Raw genomic sequence first — 26,626 nt, 5'->3', positions numbered from 1 at the left:
GAAGGACGACAGATGACTCCTTAAATGACAAGCAGACAACGTGCAGCACGGAGAGACCTGCCCAGGCTGTCGGGGATCACTGCGTACAGAGGCAGGATTTTGCATAGGGTTGGTCCTCGATCCTCTGCTTAAATGGCTTCACTCGGTCTTTGACCTCAGCAGTACTGAGCACAAACAAAACCTGCACTAAAGACGGTGAAATATGGTGCCCAACTGACATCGCTGCAGGACAGCGAGGTAAATGACAGCAAGGGATAACACGAGACAGCCTGTAGGAAATAAGCAACTGTCAGCACTCATATGAGTGATAAAGATATATATTTTTAAGTGTGTATTTACACAATCTCAGATATCAGAAGCTGGAGCTAGCCGCATCATGCTGGCTTCACAGTTGCTACAAGGGGGGGAAAAAAAAAAGCAAAATGTTCTTTCTTACAGAGTGGAGGCAGCAGTATAAAAATACACAGCCTTTTATTAGCTGAATCACCCTTGCCGTATCCCTGACCTAGGGATATTTGTACCTAATGTTTTCAGGGAGATAATTTTCACAGCATACCTCAGCTTCTTAGAATGCTCTCGGAGAGCAAAGTCAATCCTAGGTCACTATTCCAGTGTAGTTTCCTTTGTACTAAATCCTACTTTCAAGAAAATTCTCGCCATGGTTCAGTGGTATTTAACCTATCATATAATATCCAGGTTTACTGTGTTAGAAGAAGCAGAACAGTATTAAGCTTTTCCCACAAGCCTGTGATTGCATTTGACCCAGTAACCTGTATTAGATTAACATTTATTCTACAACTCCACAGCAAGCCTTGGACCTGGCTGAGCAGCAGTTTATAGAGGACACTAACCATTTTTACAAGTGGAGCAGGAAAAGGGAATTGAATCTGAGGGAGTAATTCCAAGCAAGTATGTTGCCGCAGCGGTTAAATTGTTTATACGAGGAGTTGGGGAATTACATCTGACTGACCTCTCTTTTTATCTGCTTAAAAGACAAAGTGCAGGTCTCCATGGCAAGTGCTAACTCCTGGGGAATGCAGTATAAAAATGCATCATGGCAATAGAGCCTCAATACCCACCAAGGAGGGAGACCTTCAAAGGAATGTAAGCAAGTTAAATTCGCCAGGATTAGAAAGGTTTGCGGGTTACTCAGCCTCCGAGCAGGTTCACAAGCATTCCTCCTAGACTTGCCAGGCAAGTTGGGAGTGCAAGGTGGGGGGACGGGGGAGAGCGTGTTGCTTTTTATTTATTTATTTTGCTTTGCATTAACCTTAACCTCACGCTAGTTTAGCCAGAACAGGATTGTTACTGTCAGCATTTAGAACAGAGAGGGCCAAACACTGCGCTCCATTGACTGATTAAATCCTCCGAGGACGTGAGTTCATACAGTTGAAACTGCTTCTAAACACTATTGAAAACAGGTTGTGTCCTAAAAAAAAATCTGGCAGGAAAAGCACTAGGGCAGGTTAAGCTACAGCAGGAAATACACAGGGCCCTTCCATTTATGAACTCGGAGGGTCAGATGCTGGGCAGAAGAATTAGCACGACCAAACTTCATTGCACAAGAAGCTCCCAACATACTGAAACACGTTCTGCTTATTAGCACCTTCATCTCACCTGCCTCTTACGCCACCAGTGCTACACAATTAGTAGTTGTGTTAAAAAAGGGGTCACATTAGGAAAGGAATCAAGTGAATTTCTAATTCTGACCCATTTCTTCAAGTCAAAAAAAGAACACTCAGCTGCTTGCAAAATGAAGTTTGCTCCCTGAAAATATTGATGTAGCTCAAGTGGTATAAACTCAGTCTGGGGTTTCAAAGTTCAGCACTTAAAAATGAGACAAGGGGAGGGATGGGAAAAGAAAAGCATCACCAGAATTGGCATTCAGGGGTGGCTTACAGATTCAATGAATGAACCCAAGAAGGGGAATATATAAATAAAACCCCATAGTCAGAAGTTCTAGCAAGCTAGACGAGAAGCTCAAAGACACCGTGCCATCCATCACGTCCCCTCATCTGCTGAAGACAAGTTTTCAGCTCGTGCAGGCTGCTTTGACTCAAATTGTTGTGCTGCTTTGTGGCAAGGAGGAACTGTGCTGAGGGAGATCCTGTAAACAGACGAAAGCAGCGGTGAGCTTGTCTGGAGTCAGACTTGCTAGGATGTCACAGGGAAAGCTCCTAGCGTGGTGTGGGTTTGTGTATTTTACGCAGGACACAGACAGGCGCTCTTTGAAGTGCATAATTGTAAGTAAAAACAAATGAAATACCACTTAAAGGCAGGGAAAGGCACACGTGCTGGAACTGCACCCAAATCCTTACATCAGTTTTCTGGTCGTCTAAGCCAGAGCACAAAACTTCCAGGAAGGCTGTAAATCCCAGATCCCGAGGAATTCAAAAAGGATATAAATTGTGACCTGTTTATGGGATATTTACCTCTGCTTGGTGCGGCTGTTTAGGCTCAGCAGCACTGAGTCACTCTGACCCTATTCCGTTCAGGAACCAGCCCAATTAAAGGCTGATGAATCCGTCTCTTTACACCACAATCAATAGGAGCGATTCGGCAGCTGTCGGGGCCGCGCAGTGACTCGGCACCACGACGACTGTCCCCCCTGCCCGGTTTCATACCCGTATGACATCAAGGGCAGGTGGAACCTGGAGGCTGAAGCCTGTGAAGCTCCTGCTCCTTGCCCCAGAGAAATCGAGGATTCGGCCTGGGCCTTTCAAACTGCTTCATTCAAAACGAGGGAAGGGAAGAGGAGGGGGAAGAGGGGATTGGGGAAAAAAGCAACGCCTAAGTGCACCTGGGCGCTGCTTCTACAGGCGGTAATGGAACAGGACGAGGTCTTGGATCAGGGTGGAATCTGCCCTCCGGATGCCACCTACAAACAGGCTCGAGCACATTGATGAAACTGTTCAGCTGAAGCGATTCCTGTCAATACGATGAGCGCTGGCTGGAAAGCACAGGCTATACGAATGCCCTACTTTATTTAAAGCCTCGGCGCGAGGAGGAGAAAACAAAATATTTTTAAACAACAAAACCAGACAGTCGGTCCTACGCAGTCTCCCTCCTTCCCTCAAAATAATCTCATCTTGCTCTCCCCTCTTCCCATGCCTGGCACTCAGCACAGGTCAGCCCCCGTGGGCAGACGCGAGTGGAGGGAGCTGGTTTTAGGGCACTACGTGGGGTTTGCATCCTCGCTTCTGCTTGGGCACAGGACGGCTCTCAGGCCTCCTCCGCCTTCAGCTGCTTTTCATTTTTCCCTGGGCTGGCCACCGAGCAGCAACATTTGTCTGGACGCTGTAGAAAAGCGACTTTCCCAAAAAAAATAAATTAAAAATTATGAGGGGAAGATGACAATAGAGAAAAGCCTCGCAGAGAGGGAGCTGCCTTTTTTCCACAGTACTTCCTGCTGGGGAGATGCTGCCTAAGTGGCAAAATGTCATTATTCTTTCGCTCCATGCATTCAAGGTCTGATCCTGCCCCCTGTGAAGCCGATGCCAAACTTGCCATTGCACCACTGGGCCCGGAGTGATGGATGCGTTGTGGTGGTGACGGATGCAAATCACCATCTTGGAAACGAGTGGAAGAAATTGGTTCCGATTTAGCCTGTTCAGCATTAGTGGGAGTCGTAAAGCATCAGGAGAGTGCTCCTGTATACAGTGTGGGGGATTTAAAGTTCCTGTTAGAGAAAATGTGCTCAGGTAGAGCCATTTAGCAGTAGTCAGTAGCATTAATTACCTGTGTAAGACACAATATGGCATCAACGCAGCCTTTGGATTCTGTACCCCTCATTAACTGTTTTCCCATTAACCTTGACTGGAATCGCATTCTAAGCCTAAGTAGTAAGATTTTTCTTTTTATTTGTGAGCATCCCCATTTCATCCTTGAAGCTCCTCAAATTCTTATTCATTGTAAATGGTCCTGCTTGTAATAAAGTGCTAGTGGAAGTATTTACTGTTTGCTGCTTAATTTTGTCCTCATGGAAGTCGGCGGATGCCAGCTCCAACAGTAGTTAATATACCTTTGAGCACATGCTGTGACCTTTCTCCAACTCATGCCTGACTTCATTCTCAGATCTCATTAAACAGGAGAAATTATCCTCTGAAAGAGCAAAACCAGAAATGTGCAGATTTGCCGCAGAGCTACGGAGGACAGCTTGATTTAAAATGCACCGTGGTAAAGGGGAGGGAAGGCGGCGGGGGGAAAGCAAGATCCTTCTCATATTCACGCTCACAGTCATATAAAAATAAAGCTGCATTATAAAAAGGAGCAGCTCAGAGAGACGCTGTGTTTGAGGTCTTTTAGCCTCGTTTCTTGGATGTTTTTAGTGTTTGCTCTCGCTAATGCGAGCGATCTGAATGGAGGAGCCTGGCCACTAGGATGCCAGGAATTTTCTACTTGCGCTCTGGCTCAAACACTGCACTGTTTGGAGATGCCTCTTGCATGTTTAGCACCGGAGGGCCTAAGTTCGCATGTGGGCACAATACACTGCTCATATAGCTCCCCTCTTCTCCTGTTGCAGAGCTTTATTCTCTATTGTCTGCTGGGGAAGCAAACACCCAAGCAATCCTGTTTTGTAAAACCCAGCCAGGCAACTCTCCAAGATTTTCCCCTTTCAGTGAGTATACAGTGGTAGCAAGACACTATTTATGCATTGTCTCCCTAAAGCCTTCTAAACCAAAATTATGGTTTAGTTGCTGAAAGTCGAGTGTGCCTTGGCTGAGATACAACTCTGGGCATTCCAGCAAAGGAAAAAAAGCTGCTCCACACTGCGCTGGCCTGAGAGAGCCCACAGGAGAACAGCGAGAGCCATCGGGGATCCAGAAAATGTGGTCCTGGGCTGGGGGGACTGCACCAGGATGGGGGGACATGGCTTGGCATGCAGAGTCTACAGAAGAGCACGAGGACAGGCAGTGACTGCACTGCCTGAGATAAGCCAAAAGCCTGCTGCAAAGAGGAAAAAACTCTTTTCTGTGTCCTCTGAGGATAAGGCAAGATATCAAGGGGTTAAGTTACAGCAAGGGAGATGGGGCTTGTCCTTAGGAAAAGCTTTCAAGCAGTAAGAAGAGTCCCTGCTTTGGCACAGACCGCCTGAGGAAGGGTGTCCAATTTCTGTTCCAGGAGGTTTTTAAGAACAGGTTTGCTGCATATCTGTCAAGGAGGGTTAGATCTAGTTGATCCTGCCTTGGGGAAAGAGACAAGGCTAAATAACTTATTGTCCTTTCTAGCCTCATTTGCTGGGGCTCAGTGACACATCTTGCTATACTAATACCAACCACTAAACTAGGTAGAATTAAAAAAGCACAAGCTTCTAGTAGGGCAGCCCAGTAAACTCTGTGTATACAGAAGGAGTTTAATAGCACCTAAGTGAGAAACTTATTCTACAGATCCTGACCTAGAAGTCTGCAGGAGCCTTGATCCCAGGCTGCTTAGACCTGAGCAGAGCTGGGTGCTGATAATCCCTCCCCAGTTTCCGATTTCAGGCCCCAGGAATAAGACTGTAAGAAAAAATGGTGCTGTCCTTGGAAGGCTTCCTACACAAAGAGCAGTATTTGTCACTACCTGGTACATACAAGTGTAGGTATAACATACAAAGCACATAAGAACAAACGTTAAAAGCTAGGAAGTCCCAGCCTAGCTGGTCGCACTTACAGCGAGCAAAAAGAAAAATCTCAGCAGCTCTGACCAGATCCTGAATCAGCATAAATTCTTTAGACCACTACTAAGATGGTGTTGTCAAGTTTAAGCTAAATTTATCACGTGTATCCGCTGCAACAGTGAGTCAGTTATTCCTCCCTGATTGCTGAGGTTTGTTGTTGTTTTGTTGTTATTGTTTTTAGTCACTTTTGCATCTTGCCAAATAAAAGCAGAAAGCTTTGGAGTGTTTGCCAACCACTAGTACAGGTAGGTAAACAGATCTGAATGCTTGTGGTCTCCTTCATTTGAAACTTGGCCCTTGGTTTTCCAAACAATGCCAAGGGAATAATTTGGTATTTTTAGTTGTCTTAGAAATATCCGAGCCTTGCATTTTTAAATACAGAAGGCAAGCTTCAGATTGGGCCTTCTGATTCCATCAGCTTTTACTTATTATTTTTAAATGGCCTTTAGGGAGGTTTTTTTGTTCCCCCTTTATGATTCAACCTCTGTTTTCACTGCTAGCTAGATCTGTTGCCTCTCCACAGAATACCTACAAAACAGACACACTCTCAGTTGTTACCTCTGAAATAAGAGCTTGTGTTCAGCTGTGGAGAGCACCATTTGGGTATAAACAGCTAAAGAAAGGCTGTAGCACCTCATCTTGCTTGAGATGCTTGTCACAAGAATAACCAAGTATATTTTAATTTCCATACCATTAGGCCACTGCCAGCATTTGATCAACTTGTTCTTCTGTAACATTACACAGTTTGTACCACTTCTGGTCTTACTTAAGAGGTGAGCACAGTTGTGAGCAGGTAACTATCTCATTATTAGAAGAGTCACTGTAGTCCTGTGTCATCCTCATTGCTGGTAAGAAGAACATCCATGGAAAAAAGGAGAATCAACATAAGAGACTTGGAAGAGAGCATATGCTAAGGAACACTGGAAAAAAGAGAATATACACAGAGTGGAAAAAAAAAAAAAAAAAAAGAAAGAAAGGAAGCCAGGGTTAGAAATAGCACATGAAAGTGACCTCTGTCAAGTCATCTCAAAAGAGCCAGAAAGGTGTCTCCTTGGCTCTACTTCTGTGAAGCAACAGCTACATCCAGTGGTCACTGGAGCTAATTGACACGGGGTCCTTGCCAATATCTTCAGCGACCTGGGGGCTTGGGGGTGGGGGAATGTTTTAGTTTTCAATGCTACAGCTCCTGTTTCTGTTCTCAGGCCTGCCCTGTCCCCACGCGGTTCTGGTTTAACTACAGGCGACAGCCCTAACCACCACGACCTGCAGTCATCGTGTATTCTGCTTCTAATCACTCTTTCGCACGGGAAAATCAATTCCGATGTTAACAGCCTCCCAGCATACCTTAAGGGAAGGTATCTGCTGGTGATACCTGTGCCAGTTCAGGGAAACCTGGTGGCTGTTTAAGGACAGTCGCCTGTTCTGCAGCGGAGTTTGCTCCATCCATCCAGTCCCATTGTCAAAAGCTCCCGAACGCAGCACTTCCAACACTCAACAGCCTGAAGAGGAAAGGCACAGCAGGAAAAGAAGAGAAAAAGCACAGCGGGGCAGCCTCACCCAGGCAGAGATGGCCAGGTCAGAGCGGAGTCACCTCTGTGCAGCACCGCACCCAGCGCACAACAGCAAAGGGCAAAGTGCCTGCGGGCATCCTTGTCTGGGCAGAGGCAAAGCCAGTGCCAAGGCAGCAATTGGTGTTCAAACACACAGCACAGGCAGGGAGAGACACCGCCTTGCTCCCCGTGCAGCATCTCCCCGAGATGCCACATGTGCATCCAGGCAGGAGGCCGACAGCCCGCCCTTGGGCTGGGCGCTGCTGCTCTGCAGGAAGCCAGCAGAAAGCCCGAGCAGCCCAGCGGTTACATCCTCCCGCCTTTCCCACAGCTGGCTTCGTATATTTAGTTTGCCAAGTTGTGAAAGGTATGCAAAGTGCCTGTTTCAGGGTTTCCCAGCATGACAAACATAGAAGCTTTTTAGATCTGGCCTGCAGCGCACATCCAAAAAGCCTAAGAGCATGTTCCAGAGCAGGGGCAGGCACTGCCTAACTAGTTCAAGAGGAGGAACCTTCTTCTGGTTGGTAATCACCAACACTCTTCCTCCAGGATTCTGCATGAGACAGAGAAAAGAAAATATTCTGTCTCATCACCAGGCCCCTCCAGCTCCAGCGACACTCTAATTCCACCTGGATGGGGATTTCATCCTCCCTGCGCACCACAAAACACTTTCCTAAGGAACGGAGCAAGGCTATGGCTGTGAGGGAAACACTTCCCACTGTCATTCCAAACCCTGCTACATCAGCTGGTGTCAAAATCCTTCAGCTACATACCCAGCAGGGCAAACGCTCACGTTTTGGAGGCTGACTGCATTCATTCATTCCCTTTTCACAGTCGTGCAGAGAAGTGGCTTTGGTCAGAGCTGTTTTTTACCCCAAGGAGAGCACATCTCTCACAGTGTGGGGGTAATGGAAGAGGACAGGAACGAGATCACGTAAGAACAGGGCAGGCAAAAAGCCCTACCTCAGCCTGTGGCCCCAGGCAGCGTTATTGTTCCTTCCTGGCTTCTTCCACAGGAGCTCAGGTGTTTAGTGTTGCTCACCGCATTAACAGGAAAGCGCTGGAAGATTTTAAGGAGCTAAACGCAGGCTCGAAATGGATCAGAAGTATTTGTGGCTATTTCTGCTCAGTCACTCCATTGAAAATCGATTTTGTAACGTTAAGTATAAAAACATCCCTGTTATGCAAAAACTGTTCCCTCCTCTCAGCTCGAGAAGCAGCAGCACATGATTTTCCAGTACCCAAGGTGCAGGTGTAGCACACTGGAAACGTGTTGCCAAAGGGTGCTGCCTCCACATGCTCTTCACAAGACTTTTCCTCCCCCCCAGAAAAGCCAAACAAAAAGAAAAAAAAATCACTGGTGAGGCAGCAGGAGATAGGAATTTGTTGTGTGTGTACAAATCCAAACAGCACATAGCACAGGGACAGAAGAAAAGTACTTTGCTACCTGGGGGCGAAAGGCAAGCCAAGCCCTGGGAGGCAGCGTTCATGCTCGTACCTGATCTCCCGGGAATCGGCTTTTAGGCACAGGCTCCAAATTTCCCAGCTGCACTACCCCGTCCAGCAGTGCGAACCACACTGGAGGAGGCACACAAAGCATCATCTTTCCTCCTCTATCCTCTCCCGAGGGAGGGGAAAAAATGTGGTCCCCATCTACCAGTTTCTATTATTGTTTCTTTTTGTGCTCAGCCTGATTTGCCCACTGGGGGATACTTACAAGGCTGAAGAACAAAGCAGGGATGGCACTCTGCTCCTACTCGCAGTGTTTCTATGCCTGCCTGCCCGGTGCTGTTAGGAATTGAAAAGGCTTCAAAAGTTTCAAAATACCCATGATACCATCAAGCCAAAACATTTAAGGAATCTAAATAAACCTCTAAGGTTCCCGAAATCAGCTTTGTAGTTGTGCCAGCCACCGGCTGCCAGCAAAGCCAGTCTTCATCAAAATCAGAAGAGCTGGAATCAACATTTGTTGTGAAAGGGGGGGGGGGAGAAAAAGAGAAATTAAACCCAGTGTTAACTGTTAATGTATCTGCCTCCAATAAATAACGTCAAAAGGATGCAGCTGAGTAGTTCTAGGAAAATGGAAAGATGTTTTGCCTATTAGAGGGTGCTCGAAACTAACAAAGAAATTTTTATACAAGCAGAAATGTGGAAAATGCAAGGGCTTGAGAGCCAGGGCATTGTTCACTCCACAGAGATGCACTCGCATAACTGGAGAATTTGCCTCAAAGTCACCTCTGCAGGGCAACTGGGGGTGAGGAACAGAAATCGATCTCAGGGCTATAATTAGGCTTCCCAAACGGGGTGCCTTTTTGTTGCTCTAGTTGTTCTTTTGAAGAAAGAAGTTATTACTGGTCTAGAAGACGTGAGCTTCTGGTACAGGAACGATCCCCCTTGCGTGGGGCAAGCAGGGGAGCCTCCTACAGCTGGAGCACAGCCCCGTAACAGAAGGGGTTGTCCTGGGCCAAACGACAAACCTTGGCAGGTAGAAACTTCACCCCGTGGGACAAGGAGGGGAAGGTTTGGGTTGGTCGAGTTGCCAACTGATAGGATTCATACAAAGGAGGAAGCTTTCAATACTTGGACCTTCCTCGTGGAGGAGCATCACCTCCTCATCTCTGTTTGCCGCAGCTCAGCTCTGACTTCTGGCTGTACGAAGCTGAGGACTACCAACTATGTTTGAGTTGACAATCCCGCAGTTTCAACATTTTTCAACATTCTTCAACTGCCTCAGGAACCAATCAAAAAAAAAAAAAATCAGTATTATACATGTACCTGAGAGGAGTTTTGAACCAAGCCATTTACACGTTTTTCCTGATGGAGATGTCTGACTTCCAACATTAGCATACAATATTCATCAGAAAAAAAAAAAATAATAAATTTGAAGTACTTTTTTTAAAGTTGTCACAAAAAAAAAAAAAAAAAGAGTATGTCAAAAATCGTTTCTTAAAATTGTTTCCTATTCAGACCGCTTTTTTCCCTGCAGTTAAAATGGAATTGAACTCCAAAGGTTTTAGACATCCAAAGGAGCTCTGCTTCCTCTCCAGGGGTTAATCCCCCAGCTCAGAGCTGTACCACCCGCAGACTCTGCGGCCTCACATCTCCCCTGACACTAGCCCATTGCAGCAAGGATGAGCCTCACCAGGAGGCAGGTCACTGCTTCCCCCGGCCCCCTTCCCTGTTCTAACAGCATCCTTTTCTCCAGAGGAACAGCTTTCAAGTTCAACAGCTACTGGGCATTTCCAAGAACGGGGCTGTGCAGGAGAGATGCTAGGGCACCCGAATTCTGGAAGGTCTGATCCTCATGAAGGGGATGAAACTGAGACCTCCAGAAAATTAAGCAAAAGGAGAATACTTCACCATGAGGAACTTCAGCACCAAGCACAGTCACCTCTTTCCTTAACACTAAGGTCAGTCACATCCTCTCCGAGTGAAGTGGCTCATTCAGATTCAAGTTCCTGATTATTTTGGAGCCCTCAGTTGAAGAACAAAGGTTAGAGCACGCAGCCATGTCAGGACAAGAAACCATGGCGTCTTTTTTTCCTCTTTCTACCGCAGCAGCCAAGAATTTTTTTCAATATAGTCTCTGGCAAGAGACAAGTAAACATGCAACCAGTTTTCATCCCTAGGGTTTACCTCGTTGACCTTCGTATGTGTAAATGAGCGTGACTATCTGGGCAAAGAGATCACACACATCCTACTCTTAAATGAGGGTGAGGGATTTTGCACCAAGGTCTGGTAGCCCAGCAGCTCTGTGAACTTACTTGCTATAATGGCCATGAACGTGCTGACGTTGTTGAGGTAATCTCTCCCCGGGCTACATCTTTTTCTTTACCTTTCCCTGATTCTTTTTTCCCTTTCCAGTTTTTTCCCAGCCTCATTTTTTCCACTCTAGAAGACCACAGTCTTTGCCTAGAGCTGGACAACGCCTCCTTCTTATTAAGCCATATGCTCATTTAGCTAATCTTCTAATTACCAGCGTTAACATCTTGTCTAAACTTCCGTAGTTGAGCAACGTAACTACGAGATTAAGTCCAATTTCTGCTTGAGAAGGGAAGAAAAAAACCCACCACCTTCTTGCATCAAAAGGGATTCCTAACCCCACGATCAGCCTTGCCAACAGCTCGGAAGGGAAGTTTACACATCCTGAAGTACGCATCTGCCCAAATATACACAGCCATCGGCACACAAGATAACGCAAGAGACGAGGAGCACAGCTTGTGCCAAGGTCACTTCGTGGCTGTTTTAAAGGGTGATGCTCCCTCTTCAGATTTTCTTAGCAAAAGAAGAAAAAAAAAACATTGTTAGTTCTGAGGATGATTACAGCTGCTACCCTAAGGAATAAAGGGCAGTTTCTCGGCTTGACTCAGTGTTCCTTTTAAAACTGCTTTATTGGTTGTATTAATGGCTCTGTATTTTTCCATTTAAAAAAAAAATGAAATTACTTTTTATGCCTGTCAGACTTCAAGCCAGGCCCTCAATTCCCAGTCCTGGCTGCAGTAAAGAGAGCAGCAGAGATGCGAGCCCTCTTTGGGCTTGTGCATCCTGCCTTGGGACCGAGCTGAAGATGTCCAAAGCTGATGTGCATGAGGCGTTACTGCTTGCACTAACACTCTCAGACAGACCCTGGAACACATACCCCGTTGTGCCAAAGGTGGGACACGTAATACACCCTTACCATTGATTTACACGCATCCTGCAACCTACAGCAGCCCATCGGTGTGTGCTCGAGGGCTTGTTTTACAGGCCTGGCTGCGCTATCTGCTGCAATCAGACACCAGCCTGCGCTTCCAGCCCCGTGCTTTGGATTCCCTGTGCCCGGTCAGGCCTCTGAACCCAAGCAACGTTCAGGCACTGTCAGCCTGACCTCCCTGGCACAGATGCTCATTGTTTAGGATCTTTATTTTGTGATGCTGAACCTACAGCCTATCCTTTGGAAGCTGGAAGCATGGTGTCAAATCCCCAGGTTCCCCGGCACTCCACGGAGCAATATTCTCATACAATACCTTGGTTTGGGGTTTAACTCTTCAGTGCCTTGCTGGGAAGGATTGCCTGAACAGTGTTTTGCTCAGAAACAAAGCACTGGAGTCATGGACCAGGGCAAGAAATAACAAACACTGACCTGTATCCTCAAGTGTCCACACTGCATACGGTCTCTTGGGTTGCATACAGTGTCCTTTAACTACCTTTCAATACCCCACATCATTTTTTTCAGTCAGACTCAAGCCTCTGGCCAAGGCGTTTGGCATGTCTTCCCCATCACGACAGCCTCCTGAGCAAAACGGACAGCACACAGTCAAATAACTACAGCAAAATACATCGGAGCTGGTGGGCTCAAGTAGGCAGTTCGGATACGTATTAATTTAATCACAGCCTAGAGCACAGAACAGCAAAAGCCCAGAGCTTCACGATGTGGCCTATATGCTCCCCGCGTGCACGTAAGTCTCATTAAAAGTTAATGGGAGCTGTGTGCCCATCGCATGGGAAGCATAAACTCTGAACAGCAAAATGCACCAGATGTTTCCCAGCATTTCCCAAACAATTGATGCTGGCTTCCCTCCTGCTGGGAAGCCATACCTGACAGGACAGCTGGACACGGGGCCTGAATTCCTACTTAGGCACTGAGAGCTCCTCCTTACCCAGAGACTGACAAGACCAAGCAAGGCATGAATGGCTTACACCTCCTGAAAAACCTCCAGGAGTTTGCTAGAGTTCAGAAAGAGATGGGAAAACACGTGATATTTAACATCCTTCCCCCTCACCCCCCATTTTTATTCTGTCCTAACCCCGCTAAGAGAATCCTAAATCCTCCAGGCTTTGCATCAAAGCCCAGAAAGCACTGCATTCCCTAAAGCCATTTCCACTCTGCTCGGAAAAAATAAAAATAAAAGTGACAAGACACGCAAAGCGAAAGATGTGGAGTTCCACCTGCTACTGACACGGCTCTGCTGCTAAAAGGAAGGGCTCAGCTTTCAGAGCCAGCAGAACCTTTAATCCCAGGCTCTTGTAAGACAGGGAGGTTGGAAGAGACAGTGGCGAGTCACTTTCTTGCAGCTTTGTGGGGTTTTAAGCCCGTTTCATCCACAGCATCACAGGTCTGGAGATGCTGACTCAGCATTAGCCACACAACTTAAAGCCAGGCTCGCAGGGAGAAAGTCTGCTGGGAAAACGGCTGCTGACCGCTTCCAGAACCCAAGATCCGAGCTACAAGCTGAGCCTTTGGTCTCCGAAAAGGTCAGCAGATATTCGCAACGCGCGGTAGCTCTGCCTGCTCCTTCCTTGTTGGTTTTTTTTTCGCTTCTTTACAGCACGCAGACTCCTACAGCATACAAAGTGTTCCCATTGTGCTGCAGCCTCTCTGAGCGCTTTCTGCAGACACTGCTATGAATACAGTCAAGTGGTATTAAAGAAGTGTGAGGGAAGCTGGAAAGACGCCAGGCACGATGGAGAACTCAAAGTCAGCTTGCAGAGTTTGGGGAATAATTCTGTCAATTGCCACTTAGCGGAACACCGGGTATTTGTGCAGCATTTTGTTATTATTTTCAGGTCGGTCATGCTGTTCAGCACGCTGACGTGTCTTCAAACAAGTAGAAAAAGCTAAGTGGACAATAAGCATGTCAACTAAGCAAAGCCTCCCCTCCTTTCAAAATAGTAATAAATAGTTTGATGTGCTTCCAGCTCCGATAAATAGCTTTCCCATTCTTATCCTGCCAAGCAGACTTACTGATCGGGAACCAATCTAGTCGGAGAATTCACCAAGAACCCCATTCAGAGCATGTAAGATATGCTGCCTCTTGCACAGAGCGCTAAGGAGAAATGAGTGTTTTTATCTCTGAGCACATGCACTGCAGGAAAATGAAGTTTATTCCCCAGGAAATATGGGAAACTCCATGTTTCTGTGCTGCACGCATAACACACCAGGTTTTCCATATAACATTTGGGGTTGGTACAGACCTTATTAAATACAACGCTGGCAGTCAACACGTGCTGCGTTCCCACATCAGCAGTAAATAGTGGCACAGGAGAAGCCTGCAAAAGTGCATCCCCCTCCAGTTCTCCCCTCCTTGTGGGCAATCCTGGGGACATGCACACAAACCAGCATTAACAGGGGGGGAAGCCAAAGGAAGGTGACATGTTTACTGCTTTACCCTTAAGCTTATTCCAGCTACTTGTTTTTAGGAGGTAAAAGCAGAGAAATTCTCCCCTTTGTGTGTCCTCCTCGCTCTTCTGCTTAAAGCACTGCATGACCAGCTGGAAGGGAAGCCCCAAGTGAGCACGATGATTCTCTGCTGGATCAAATCTTCAACATCCCATCAGAGCAGCCAGCCAGCACCTTCTCTGCCTTGCGTAGGACCCTGCTGGAGGGTCCTGTGCACCCAACACATCAAGGTGGTTTGCAATACCTCCTCTGTGGCAGGAGCACAGCACACCACGGAGGGGTTGGAAGCGTGGTGCTGGGGCCTCAGCACTCGTGCGGGTCCTGTAACCAGCTGGAACCCATTTCACAAATGCCTACAGAAGTTCCCAGAGCTGATGGGAAGCCAGTGCCATTATAAGCACACAGGTCAAACCCGCAAACCAAGCTGGTGATTTTTCATTTCATCTCAGCTTTACTGCGCTGTGATTTATTACCATCTATTTTTTCCTTCTTCTGCCCGAGCTAGAGGCGGTCACCTGAAGCACGGGGATCACCCAACCACGGACGTCGGCCCTGGGGAAGAGAACTGAGACAAGCCCACTTACGTTTGGGGAAAAAACAGGTTCATAAATGTAAAACACACGAGGCAGAAGTGTGATCACACTTTTTCCATGTAAATAATGTCATACTTGTGAGGAGGGGGCCCTCGGTGATATTTCATGAATGGGCTCATTATGTTGCACCTGACCTACAGATATTTCAGTTGCATTTTTATTTTATTATTTTTCTTATTTACTTTTGCCTAATGAGTTGCTTATAATCAAACGCTTTATGATGCTAAATCTCATTAAAACACTTCATTCTGCAGGGGTGTAACCTAAGTTTTAATCAATCTATGGGTGTTTGTGCAGGAAGATCCCTTTGCGATACTTAAACATCAAGCAATGCCCCGAGTAGGGGAGAAGGGAGCTATCTGCAGGTATTTGCAGAGCCCCAGATGGCCGGAGTCTTCAGAATAATTTAGGCTTTCCTTTTATCATCATCATCTCTTTACAAGTAGAAAAGCAAGAGCTGCGCTCGCAGGAGTGGGCCAGGCTCCAGATGGAGGCCCTGTGGAAGAATTTGCACAGAGTCTAGGTTAGCTCAGACTCACGTTGGCCTCCAAGAAAAACATTCGGGAGAAACATTAAATCCTCTGAGGGGAAATATTAACAGATAGTCATGAATGGAAACTGATTATTAATTATTTTTTCTCTCTCTTTCTCTCGGTTTTATATTTTTAGTTTAAAATGTCATGTAAAGCCTGACTTTGATAAAAATGGCAGGAAATGTTCCTTGCTCAATTAAATTACCACAAAGACCAGCTTAACATCTGCTTGGCAAACCCTTCATAAATGCATGGCATTAATATTTAATAAAAATATCTATAGCTTCGGTTGGTACTGGAGACATTTCACACTTTGCTCACACATGGTGTTTCATATAATTATTCTCTAAAGGCTGTCACTTCAGTCCTTTAGCAAAAGGAAAGTTCCAAGGCTGATTAAGTACATAAAGTGCATCTCCTAGGACATACTCTTCCTCCCGGAGATCATTCCTCTTGGCTCTTACATAAAAGGGAGAAGCACAGAAAGGGGAGCCAAACTGGAGGAAAGTAAGATAGATCTCAATGCTCTCAGCAGTATGATTTGAGTAAGTCAGTGTTGGTAGGTCCAAATGATTGTCTACAAAAGCAGAAAGCACTCATATGTAGGAAAAAAAACCGATGTGATTCCTTACCACTGTTCAGTCAAAATATAATGTACTCAGAGAGCTGCACCCAAACCTGATTACTTATCAGCTTCATTTACATGAAGTATGATACACTGATGCATGCAAGGACGCCATGCATCTGCTACATCACCTCAAAGCCACCCAAATCCTCTCAACACCTTCACTTCCAGCAGCCAAGAGCTGCAAAGTGTCCAACAACAAGAGCTTGCAAGACTTCCCAACCCCAGAGGCTACCCTGTGGCAAGGTCAGACTAAATCAAGACACTCAAAAGCAGGTAAGAAAATGGCAGCGTTACCAGCTCAGCTCAGCCCCACATTCTGGGAGAAGAGATGAGCCCAGGCAGCCCCACCGCGGGGAGGCAGCAGCCAGCACTTCGGGGCACCAGAATACTCACACAAAGCCAAGTGGCAACAAAGGGCAGCACAGGAGCCACACCGAGGATGAACAGAGGAGAAATGACACTGGACAGTAAGGCAAGCGTTAGCCATCTGGTTTCAGGGTAACATTCAGGCCCACACGGTCCCAGGAGAAGACTGCACCATCTTCCTGCCCAGCAGCTGTGTATAAATCCTACTGTGTTGTTCTCCATCTCCACCATCCCGTTATAACTCTTGACATTATGGTCACTCCACAGAAATAACCCTAGATGATGTACAAAGCAGACATCAGTACTGTGTTGAAAGCTGTTTGTATATTTGATATTCGTAAGAGTTCTGGGAGAAAAAGGAAAAAAAAAAAAAAAAGCTACACAAGGCTTCCCCCCATGATCTTGGGGATCTTGGGCACTGCCTGAAGATACCTCAGTGGATCTGTGGTGTCTTATAGAAGTTTTCCAGTAATGAAAATAAAAACGAGCAGCTATATTTAAAACAAAGATACACAGAACATCCCCTGTCTCTGACTTCCTTCAAGGAGAGCTTTATTAATTAGTAGCTGCAAAATAATAGTAATAAAAAGCCAGCAGCCAATCACTCCCAGCAACAAAGTCTGAAATTGTAGCCTTCTCTGCGCATTTCTGTGCTTGGTCAAAACTCATTATTCTACGACTAAAATCTCTGTGGAGGAAACAAGCACCCCTTAGCCCTGGGACAGGACCAACTGCCCTGCGTGCTGAAGGGGTACAACTGAATTCCCATTCATCTTGTCCGGATGCTCAAGTGCATTTGGTAGCATACTCTTAAAAAATAAAAATAAAAAATCAGTGACTAATGAAGTGAGGCTGGTGTTCATGGGCTTCCACTGCAGGATTGACAGAGATATAGATTAACCTTGCCAAAGGTTAAAGGCTGAAGACCTATTAAGGTCCCGTCCAGGCTGTACTCATTACTGGTCTGTAACTACCTAATGGTACAGCAAAATCCTGTACTTACAGTAATCTGCAGGCAGATTATTCAGGATGTTTGCATGAAGCATCTCCAGCTATTAACACTTCTCATCTCTTGCCAGAAAACGGGAAAGAAAAGAATTTCCTTACATACTTGGAAAGGGATAAGCCTCATCTTAAGTCAAGCCCTGCGTTCTGCCTCCTAAAGAAGAAAGTTGTTCGTTTTTTTTTTTTTTTTTTTTTTTTTTCCTGTGAATGGGAAAGATTTTCTATCAGCTGGCTCAGGGAAGTATAACTAACCAGAAGTGATGGGATGAAACTGAGCACAGGAGGGCGGGGGGGTAGAGATGGATATCTGGAAACATTTAGCAAAAGTAGGTATATTAGGGCAGTGGAATAATCTCCCAAGGGAAATGGCTGAGCCCTATTGATCGAGTCTTTCTGAAATTACCTAGACAAAGGATGAAGAGAGAATTACAGCATGGTAGAGTCCCGCGTCTGCGAGGAGCAGAAGAGATGGTTTTTCAGTAAGCCTCTTCCACCTCTCATTTCCGTGGCCCCCTATTTTGTGGAGTTCTCCATTGATGGCAGTGAGTTCTGCCTGACACTTTGTGGCTGGAGAGGGGCAGCCCCACAAAGCCCCCCGAGCTCCCCGATGAAGTGCTCTGGCAGCCTGAAAGACTGAGCACTCTCTCCATCGGGTCGCCACAGAGGGGTACAGACTGCAAGGCGAAAAATGGATTTCACTGAGCAAGCACAATCTCTGCCACGAGGAAAGAGTCAAGAAGTTGAGACTGAGTTCAAAGAACAATGTGAAAGAATAATGTGTTTTCAAGTGCTTGTGTCCCCTTTGAGTGACTCAGTTGTTTATTACCAAGTATGGACTTTACTGCCCCATAAGAAAGGCTACAGGGGAATACAGAACTCAAAACCCATTAAAAAGGCTTATCAGATTGGAGCTTACCCTGAGGATCTGTGTAATTACAAAAACATTGCCATAAAACCCAACGAGGAGTAATAGAAAACTTAGATAAGCTGTAATGGCATAAAAGTTACAGGCTACATCCTTGACCCAAACAGATCAACACAGCTTTCTCCAGTCAGTGGAACCACGAGGATTTGTATCGCTGAAAATCTGACCCTGGCTCGGGAGCCAACTCTGTCAGTGCAACAGCCTTCATGAGCTGAGCGTAAGCAAAGCTGTCCTCAGCAGCCTTCTTAGTACTCCCTTAATAAAATGTACGTGTCTGTGTGGATAAATAATAGTAAAACAGATAACAATTGCTCAAAACGAAGTTATGAGCTCTGCTGTTTACTTTTTCGTGGGATGTGCAGTTCAAGATTTATGCTCGATTCTTTTATTTCTTCACAGTTACCTGTCAAGGCCTGGCACCAAATGCATAAGTAGTTACACAAACCTTTGGGCCTGATTCAGTATGATTGCTCTCATTTTAGTTTTCACTGCTTTATAGCACTGAACGGCTTATCCTTGGTTAGTACTTCATACAGATGAACAAAGAAAAGATGGTAACAAACATTAAAAGTCCTGGAGATGTACCCTAAACCCACCTTCCTTCCTAAATGGTGTTTGTCACGGCAAAATGAAAAAAAAAAAAAAACCAACAACAACTTTCATGAAAGTTAGGATCACTGAATTATAGGAATAGCAGCACATTCAGGTGCACTAATTTTGTTCACAATTTCTCTAGAGACCCTTCAACAGCGAGGCAACTTCCAATACTTCCCGTTCCCTAAAATGGCATTTTCTAAAGCTAAGCGCCCTGCTCAGCCTCGTGGCTATTTTTCACCCAGCCTTTCTGCTTCCCCTCCTGCATTCCCAATGTTTTGCATATGGCTACATCAAAGCTCAGCATAAATAAAAGTTAACGTCCAAAGAGCTATTACATCCTATAACAGCACGCTTGTAAAGCGCATGTAAATAAAAAGTGACCTTTTATTTAAAGCTTATGATTTCGGCTCTGCAGCTTAAAAATAAATACAAAAAGATCCTCAACCAAGCTGCATTGGAACAGAAACAAGTAGGAAAACGTACACAAGCAGGGCTGCAATTTCTGCAGACAGCCTCAGGCATGCACGTAAGAGAGGACTGGCAGAGATCCGTGTGGGCAAGGTGCTGGGACAGACTTTCTCCTTCATCCTTCACCCCACTGACCGAACCAAAATCTGTTTCCTCCTTGCCTGGCGGGGAGCAGGGCTGGCCCACAGCTTTCCAGCAGCTGTAATAAAATTAGGCTTAGATCCACAAGTGTTACTGCAAAGCCTGGCGTACCTCCTTTGCTCGAGGCAATTGTTTTGGTGCTTTAAATGACCATTCTCTGCTTGGAATTTGCCTCAAAGCTGTTGTGTTCCCCAGGGATAAGGGTGCTGCTTTTCCAAACACAGGGGCAGTTTGAGCAAAGCAAGTTGTGAGGGACTCCCCAATTCTGCGTTTTGCAACTCAGCTCATTCTCCATCTGTCCACACCAATTACTCAAACTTTGGCCTTACCTGCCCCAAACTCATCTCAGTCACTCTCCACCATTCTTCAGACGTGTCTGGCACCAACCAAAAAGAAAAAATTACTCAAGAGGGGCTGCCTGCTCTAGGGAGGGTAAAAACCACAGCATTTTTGTGTTAACTTAACTCTGTATTTAGCCCTTCTTAGATACGTGAATCAGTCACTCTCTACATCACTGTCAAAACACCGCGTGCCACTGGCAGGTCCAGCCGTGGTCACACCATTTTCAGACCTTCAGCAGAGCCCAGGCAAGCTGCACGCCCTACTGGACATCCCTGCCACAAATGTTTCCCCCCACGTTCTGTCCCCCTGCACATGGTAATGTTCTAATGATGTTAGTGCTTCCTCACCTTTCTCCTCGGGCAGATTTTCAGGGTCTGACAGATTTTCAGTGCTGTTCTGCGAGACCTGCTCAGAGGAAGGAGTGCACCCTATTCTTATTCTCATCAAAGTATTAAGGTAGCAGCAATGACATCTTTTGCAGGACATCCCCCGTTAAGGTACTTAATGTTCACGTTTTCAGTGAAATGATCAGACAGTAAGTCCGCTATCAGCAGCATCTCCTCCTCAAGACTGCTGGTTGATTCCCCAGGATAAAGTTCATGTAATTCTTTTGCTAATTAGAAGCCACAGCGCATCAAGAAATAGACTAATGCGCTCCTGGTTCATAAAACACACAACAAATTCCTAAAGCACTGTGATGTAAAAAGGCAAGTCACAGAAAGCTGACGCAGATGAAAGCGAGAAGAGAGAGAGAAGCGAGTTTTCATTCAAGAATTTTCCTCAGAGAGGGAAAAACTGAATTTCACCGCACAGAGAGCAACAGCCGAAATCCACACCACCCTGCCAAGGAAAAATAACGCAGCCACCTGGTAGATGGGGCAAGAGGTCCCTGTGGTCCTGGATGTAGCTACAGAGCCCTCAGACTATCAGCCCTTTCTAAAGGGAAGGAGCTCACCTATAGACATTCAAATGTTAGGAAATGCTGGAGGAACTGCAGCTCACAGAGCTGACATCCTAGCTGTCAATACAACTTTGGAAGCAACCCCTGATATCCTGCTCTTCCTGCCAACGAGAGGAAGACAAAGAAGTCTCTGTGCAGACCTGAGGCAGCCCAGGCTTACCAACACGGTGCAGGAAAGCTGCAGCAGAGCAGCAAGGTGCCAGCGACACTCCTGCCTCTTCTGCCACTGCTCTCGCTGCAGAACCTGACCCGGAGAAAAGAAGAGCCGCGAGCAGCAACGTGTGACATCCCAGGGGCACGGGGACCCGTCCAGCGGGGAGAGGCGCTCTGTAAAACCTGCTAAGGTGTAGCAGCAGAGCCTGCTGAAGGGATAGAGCCAGGGCTGTCTGGGGCATCGTGCTTCTGTTTTCTAATGGTTATGGATCCTGCAGAAATGCTCGTGCTTGCACTAAAGGCCCTCTCAGCAATAATCTGCAGCCTAAATAACTCTTTATTTTCAATCATTTAATTCGTTAACGAGGTTGGGGAGAAGTCCATCTTAGGGATGATTAGTTAAGTCTTCAAAACATGGAGGTTGAAGACAATTACTGTCTGAGGGAGTAGCAGAACTTCCCCACGTGTTGGCCAAATGCATAATTACACCGAGCACAAAAGCTGCACCAGCATTTGTGGGACTCAAAGTCCAGTCCTGGACCAAGCAGGGTGCAAAAGTTCCTCAATTAGAGAAATGTTGAGGTGCACAGAACATTTAAATGATTTTAACATTTTAAACAATATTATGTTCAGTAAAAGACAAATTGAAACATTAATGTTGATTCTTCAAAGAATATTAATTAGGTGCTTCAGGCCTCTTATAAAGTTAGAGGCTGTCTCTTTCAAATCCTTAACTCCTGCTGATAATAATTAAGAGAAAGTTTACAACTTACTAAATTCTACTGAAATGGTGAGTCCTGCTCCTGAGAAGGAACAATTATTATAGACCGTTGCCATTTTCTTGTTCCTGTGCTACCAACAGCGTCACGTGTATCCTTTTCATTCCCAGCACCACAGCTACAGGCCAAAATCGAGGGTGAACATTTTTCCAAGCCTGAATGACACGGGAGTCCCTCCAGTAGGTAACAGTGCAAACTCATTAACAAGGAAAAGAGCCTGATGGTTGTAAAGTAAGAGGAGCTAAAGTCACCAGATCTACAGGGGAGAACAAAGATGAAAAGCATACTTGCTGGTGTAATGGACTGATACAGGGTCTGCCTCGCGATGATTTGGGGGTTCCTTAAGTAGAGACAAATGTGAGCATGGCACAGCAGAACCCATTTAAAAGGAAGACTGAAGAACTGCCAGAGCAGAATTGGTGAGCCTGTGGCTGTCGTGTAGAAAATGAAGAGAGAGGCAGATGGCCAGCCTATCCCCGAACAGCCAGGACCCCTCCTGTCCCAGGGAGGTGGTGGTGTCACCGTTCCTGGGGGTGTTCAAGGCAGGGTTGGACGTGGTGTGTAAGGACATGGTTTGGTGGGTGACATTGGTAGCAGGGTGATGGTTGGACCAGATATTGAAGGTCTTTTCCAGCCTTAATGATTCCGTGTTACACTGATCAGAGGCTAGAGCCTGAGCTGGAAAACATCACATGGAATGTGTGGACCAAGGTAGATAAGGCTAAGCCTTCTGCCCGACACCATGGAGCCAATGGAGCTGAATCCACCAGATATGGAAGAACAGATGGAAGTGGATCCACCTCGGCCAGAACATACCTGGGACGACTGCAGCACGTCTTCATGCTCTGCCATCCAAGAGCACCAGCAGCATTGCAGGAGTGCTCGGAGAGCCCCCTACTCATTGCTCAGGCTCCATCACAAGCATCAGCTTGGAGCCACCCAACACCACAGGCTTGCCTGTGAGATGTCCAGGCAATAAACAACTCTTGCCAGTTCTCAGGGGTTGTGTGAGTACTTGGAGGGCTCTTCCAACCTGGGTGACTCTGTGATTGTGACTTCCCTCATCCAAATCCATGGAGTAGTTCCATAAGCATGGTGTTGACAGCCCTTAAGTGAGCAGATCCAATGAGTATATTGTTTTCTCATAATGACCCCCATCAGGCCATCTCAGTAAAGGCATTGAACCACTAGAATGCATGCAACATGCCTGAGTCAGGCATGATTTTAACAGTAGATGTTACATTGCTCTGCTGGACACGACTTGGGTGAGAAAGTTCAGATCTAGTTAAGCTCGGTTTTATTATCAAGAGAGACTCAGCTATAATAGAAGTAAAAAGAAAAAAAAAAAGCTGCTTGCCATGTCTGTCGTCCACGGGGAGCAATTTGTCCATTACAGCTGTATGGCCACATACCCGTTTCGTGAAGAGGCACGGAAGGTAAGGCAGAGAGGTGAGTCAGTCTAAAACACAGATGTGAGGTATGTCTGTGTAGATGGTTACTTCATTCTCAGATCTGTGTAGAGTTTATGCCGCAGGCCGGGCTGTTTATACCTGTAGCACTTTTTAATTATTTTTATAAACTATTTATGGGCAGAAATTTAAATTAAAGTACAGATCTAAACCCCACTACAGGAAGAAACGGAGTGCTCCAGGAGAACAGTCACTGTAAGAGTTTAACATGAACCTGCAGTTTCTCTGAAGCAGCTAGTTTTAATAAAGCCTGTACTTCCATCAAAGCACCCCGCTGGTTTGCCTTTGCTACTATCAGCTACAGCCACTCAACAGTGTGTACAGAATCACGAAGCCACTTGGTACAGACTCACACAGGTAGGTCTCTTGAGAGGATGCACATATGAGCCACATACCGTACAGAGGACAAAGCAGGAGTTAACCGATCTATGCTACTGTAAGGACTGGGTAAGTAGGAGTGGTACTCAGCCAAAAACTCCAGTGAAAACACAATGAAACTCAGCTGGAAACAGACCCAAGAAAAAGAAGAAAGTGATTGGGGAAGAAAAATACTCACAGAGCAGTTTGAAAAAAGCATTGCTAACATCAGGGTTCTTGAACAGCAAAACTGTAATAAGACTCAACACTGGGATTTCATTCAATTTCTCATTTTCCCAAAACAGAGCCGATGGGGGAATTAGGCTTTTGTCTAAGCCAGAACACAGAACTATTGCAACGAAGGTCAAACAAAGAACCAACAACTGTTTGACACCTCTGGTTTCCTAAAGTGAGCTTAAAGAATAGATTTTTACATGAGTTTCAGCAGGCTATCTTTTCAAAGCCTCGCTCTTATTTTGCAACCTGAGCTCTACATCTCACCATGAGCCTCTCATCAAAAACTTGAAGATTTTCCAGCCTACCATTCACCCACTCCAACTAAGATGCATGCCACACAGAATTGAGGCAGGGTTTTAAACTTCACAGGGAAAAACGTTTCTAAAATAACATTTGTATTGACCTCCTTTTTGTCTCTTTCAGTTCTATTCTGCATAGCTTAGAGAGGCTCAAACTTCTCCCAGCTTTCTTATCTCCTTACCTCCAACTGAGGCCCCTGCAGTTTCTCCATTCCAATTCCTGGATTTCCTTTCTGACCTGTGATGTCATTTCTTGTGCTACCAGTTCTTCCCAGAAAGCTGCTTCCTTAATAAAGTGACTAAGAGACACACCATTATGGTGCCAAAACAACAGTAAATTCAGTTTCTCAGGATTTGAATTGTTCCCCCTCGCCCTCCAGGTTTCAGGAACCTTTCAAGAAAATATCTCCATGCAGACAGTTAGCAGAGGAAACAGCAAAGTAGTAAAATTATACTTCCCCTCATTATACTTGAGGGGATGAGAAGATGTAACAACTGTTACATTGCAGCAGTTTTCTTAGCATTATATTAGAAGTCTGGAGAAACAAAGGTGTTTCTTGAGTTTCCAACACCACCAGAAAAAACTCTGCAGTACTTACAGTAAGAGACGGGGTTGCTAAACCAAAACCAAGTTTATTTGGAGGCAAGATCAACCAGCCCTGCTTACACTGAAGCATCCTTTGGTTACAAAGGTACTGAAGTAATCAAGCTATTTGTAAATGGAATTCTCACTCAAAATTATAAATGGAAGTAAATTCAGTCCTTAAAGGTTTTTTTTTGTTTGTTTGTTTTTTTAAATATGTGATTTTCTGTGATGCTTCATACCCTGGTTTTGTTCTCTGCATGAAAATATGATCATCAGAAAGATCAGTTGACCTGAACAGGCTTCCACTTTGGTTTCAGAACATTTGCCAAACTTACCTTAAGTCAGAAGGCAGATTTTTTTTCCCCCTGCACTTTGACTGTCAGACCCAGTTCTCTTGAGAAGTTTTAATTACAATAGTTTTGTTCACTAATAACCAAGGTTTTAAACAAACAAGACTTGATCTGTCCCCACAACTGAGCTGTGATTAAGTAGAACACACTTCATTTCTTATTACAGCAAACTGCATCACCCCAAGCACAGCACAGCAGAAACTGAATGACCTATTTAGCTGAAGTTTCAGGTAATCTATAATACAGAAACAGAAAAACCTGTTTACATTTTAACAACGTCATTATACTTTCAACAGCATTTGAGTCTGGGCATTTAGATCAGCACAGTGAGCTAATTAGGTAGTATGAGTAGCTACACCTACAGAGAAAATGTTACAGGATTTGGGATAAAACCTATTAAAATTACTGCCATCCTCCCAGAGTTTTCATTCAATTCTGGATGAAGTGTTTTGTCTTCCACAGAGCAAACCACAGATCTTTTACAAAACACACTTTTGCATTTTTCAGAAGACTATTTCTCCAACAAGCTGTCAGGTAGTGCTGCGTGAATCATTTATTTTCAATTTGGCAACTGAATGAAAAGTAAAGTAAAAAAAGAAAAACCCTTCAGTTCAGGCTGAATTGAATTTGAATGGATTTAACTTTTATCTCACTGAGCCAACAAAACCAGACTTCCAAAAAAACCCACACCATTTCACTTGACATTTCCAATGAAGAAATGAACGCAGGGCATAAAGATGACCCAGACTCACCAGGGATGATTCTTCTTTTTGCAGCCCAGGACAAGTAGAGAGGAGGCAGCAGGTTGGGGTCACAGCCTCACTTTCACACAGGGAGATTTCAGCTCATCTCTCTCTTCTCCTCCATCTGCATCATAATAAAACACAGAAAGGTAGCAAGATTACTCTCACTGTCCTCAACATTATTAATGACAATAGTATAACATCAAAATTTAAGCAGATCATAGAGAAGGACCTTTAGGTCTATATAGGACCTTTATGATCTATACAGCAGGCCCTTCTCCATACCTACCCTCAGCACACCCTTCTCTCCCTTTAGAAAAGGGAATCTCCTGTTTTTAAATAGAGATGGAACTTCCCCAATGGCCAGAGCCAAGCCAAATTAAAACTCCAGCACAGCGTGAGCCTCCTGAGGGCACTAAGGGGCCTTAATTGCCCTGATGGGCCTCACTTGTGACTCGTAACCACCTGGCCCTGCTAGGGATGGACTGAGAGCATCTCTCCTGGCCCTGCCTCGCTGCTGTGTCCCATCCCACTGGCAGCAGCCCCAGCTGAGTGCCATGGGGCTGAGCCCCACAGCTTTCCCCTAGCCAAGCACCACGTGGAGTGACCCTTCAGCTCCTCCCAGCCATGGGGCCAGCCCCACTGCTCCAGATCCTGCAGACCCTATAGGAGAATATGGCCCAGGATGGCGGAGAAAAGAGTGCTTGATGCTATCGTGGAAAATTA

At 45.6% G+C, this 26,626-nt stretch overlaps 1 long non-coding RNA gene across 1 annotated transcript; it reads right to left on the bottom strand.

Annotated features, from left to right (window-relative positions):
* Positions 1–302: 302 nt before the first annotated feature.
* LOC311434717 lies at positions 303–26,308 on the bottom strand. The gene is made up of 3 exons (XR_014691671.1): positions 26,190–26,308; positions 25,910–26,024; positions 303–2,107 (listed from the first exon to the last, which is right to left on the bottom strand). It is a non-coding gene; the product is annotated as an uncharacterized lncRNA (long non-coding RNA).
* Between the last annotated feature and the right edge of the window lie 318 nt (positions 26,309–26,626).

This window comes from Aythya ferina (genome assembly GCF_964211825.1).
Source record: "Aythya ferina genome assembly, chromosome: 3".
Classification (NCBI taxonomy): domain Eukaryota; kingdom Metazoa; phylum Chordata; class Aves; order Anseriformes; family Anatidae; genus Aythya; species Aythya ferina.
The sequence above is the reverse complement of the archived record's forward strand: the minus strand, read 5'-3'. Positions and strand labels throughout refer to the sequence as shown.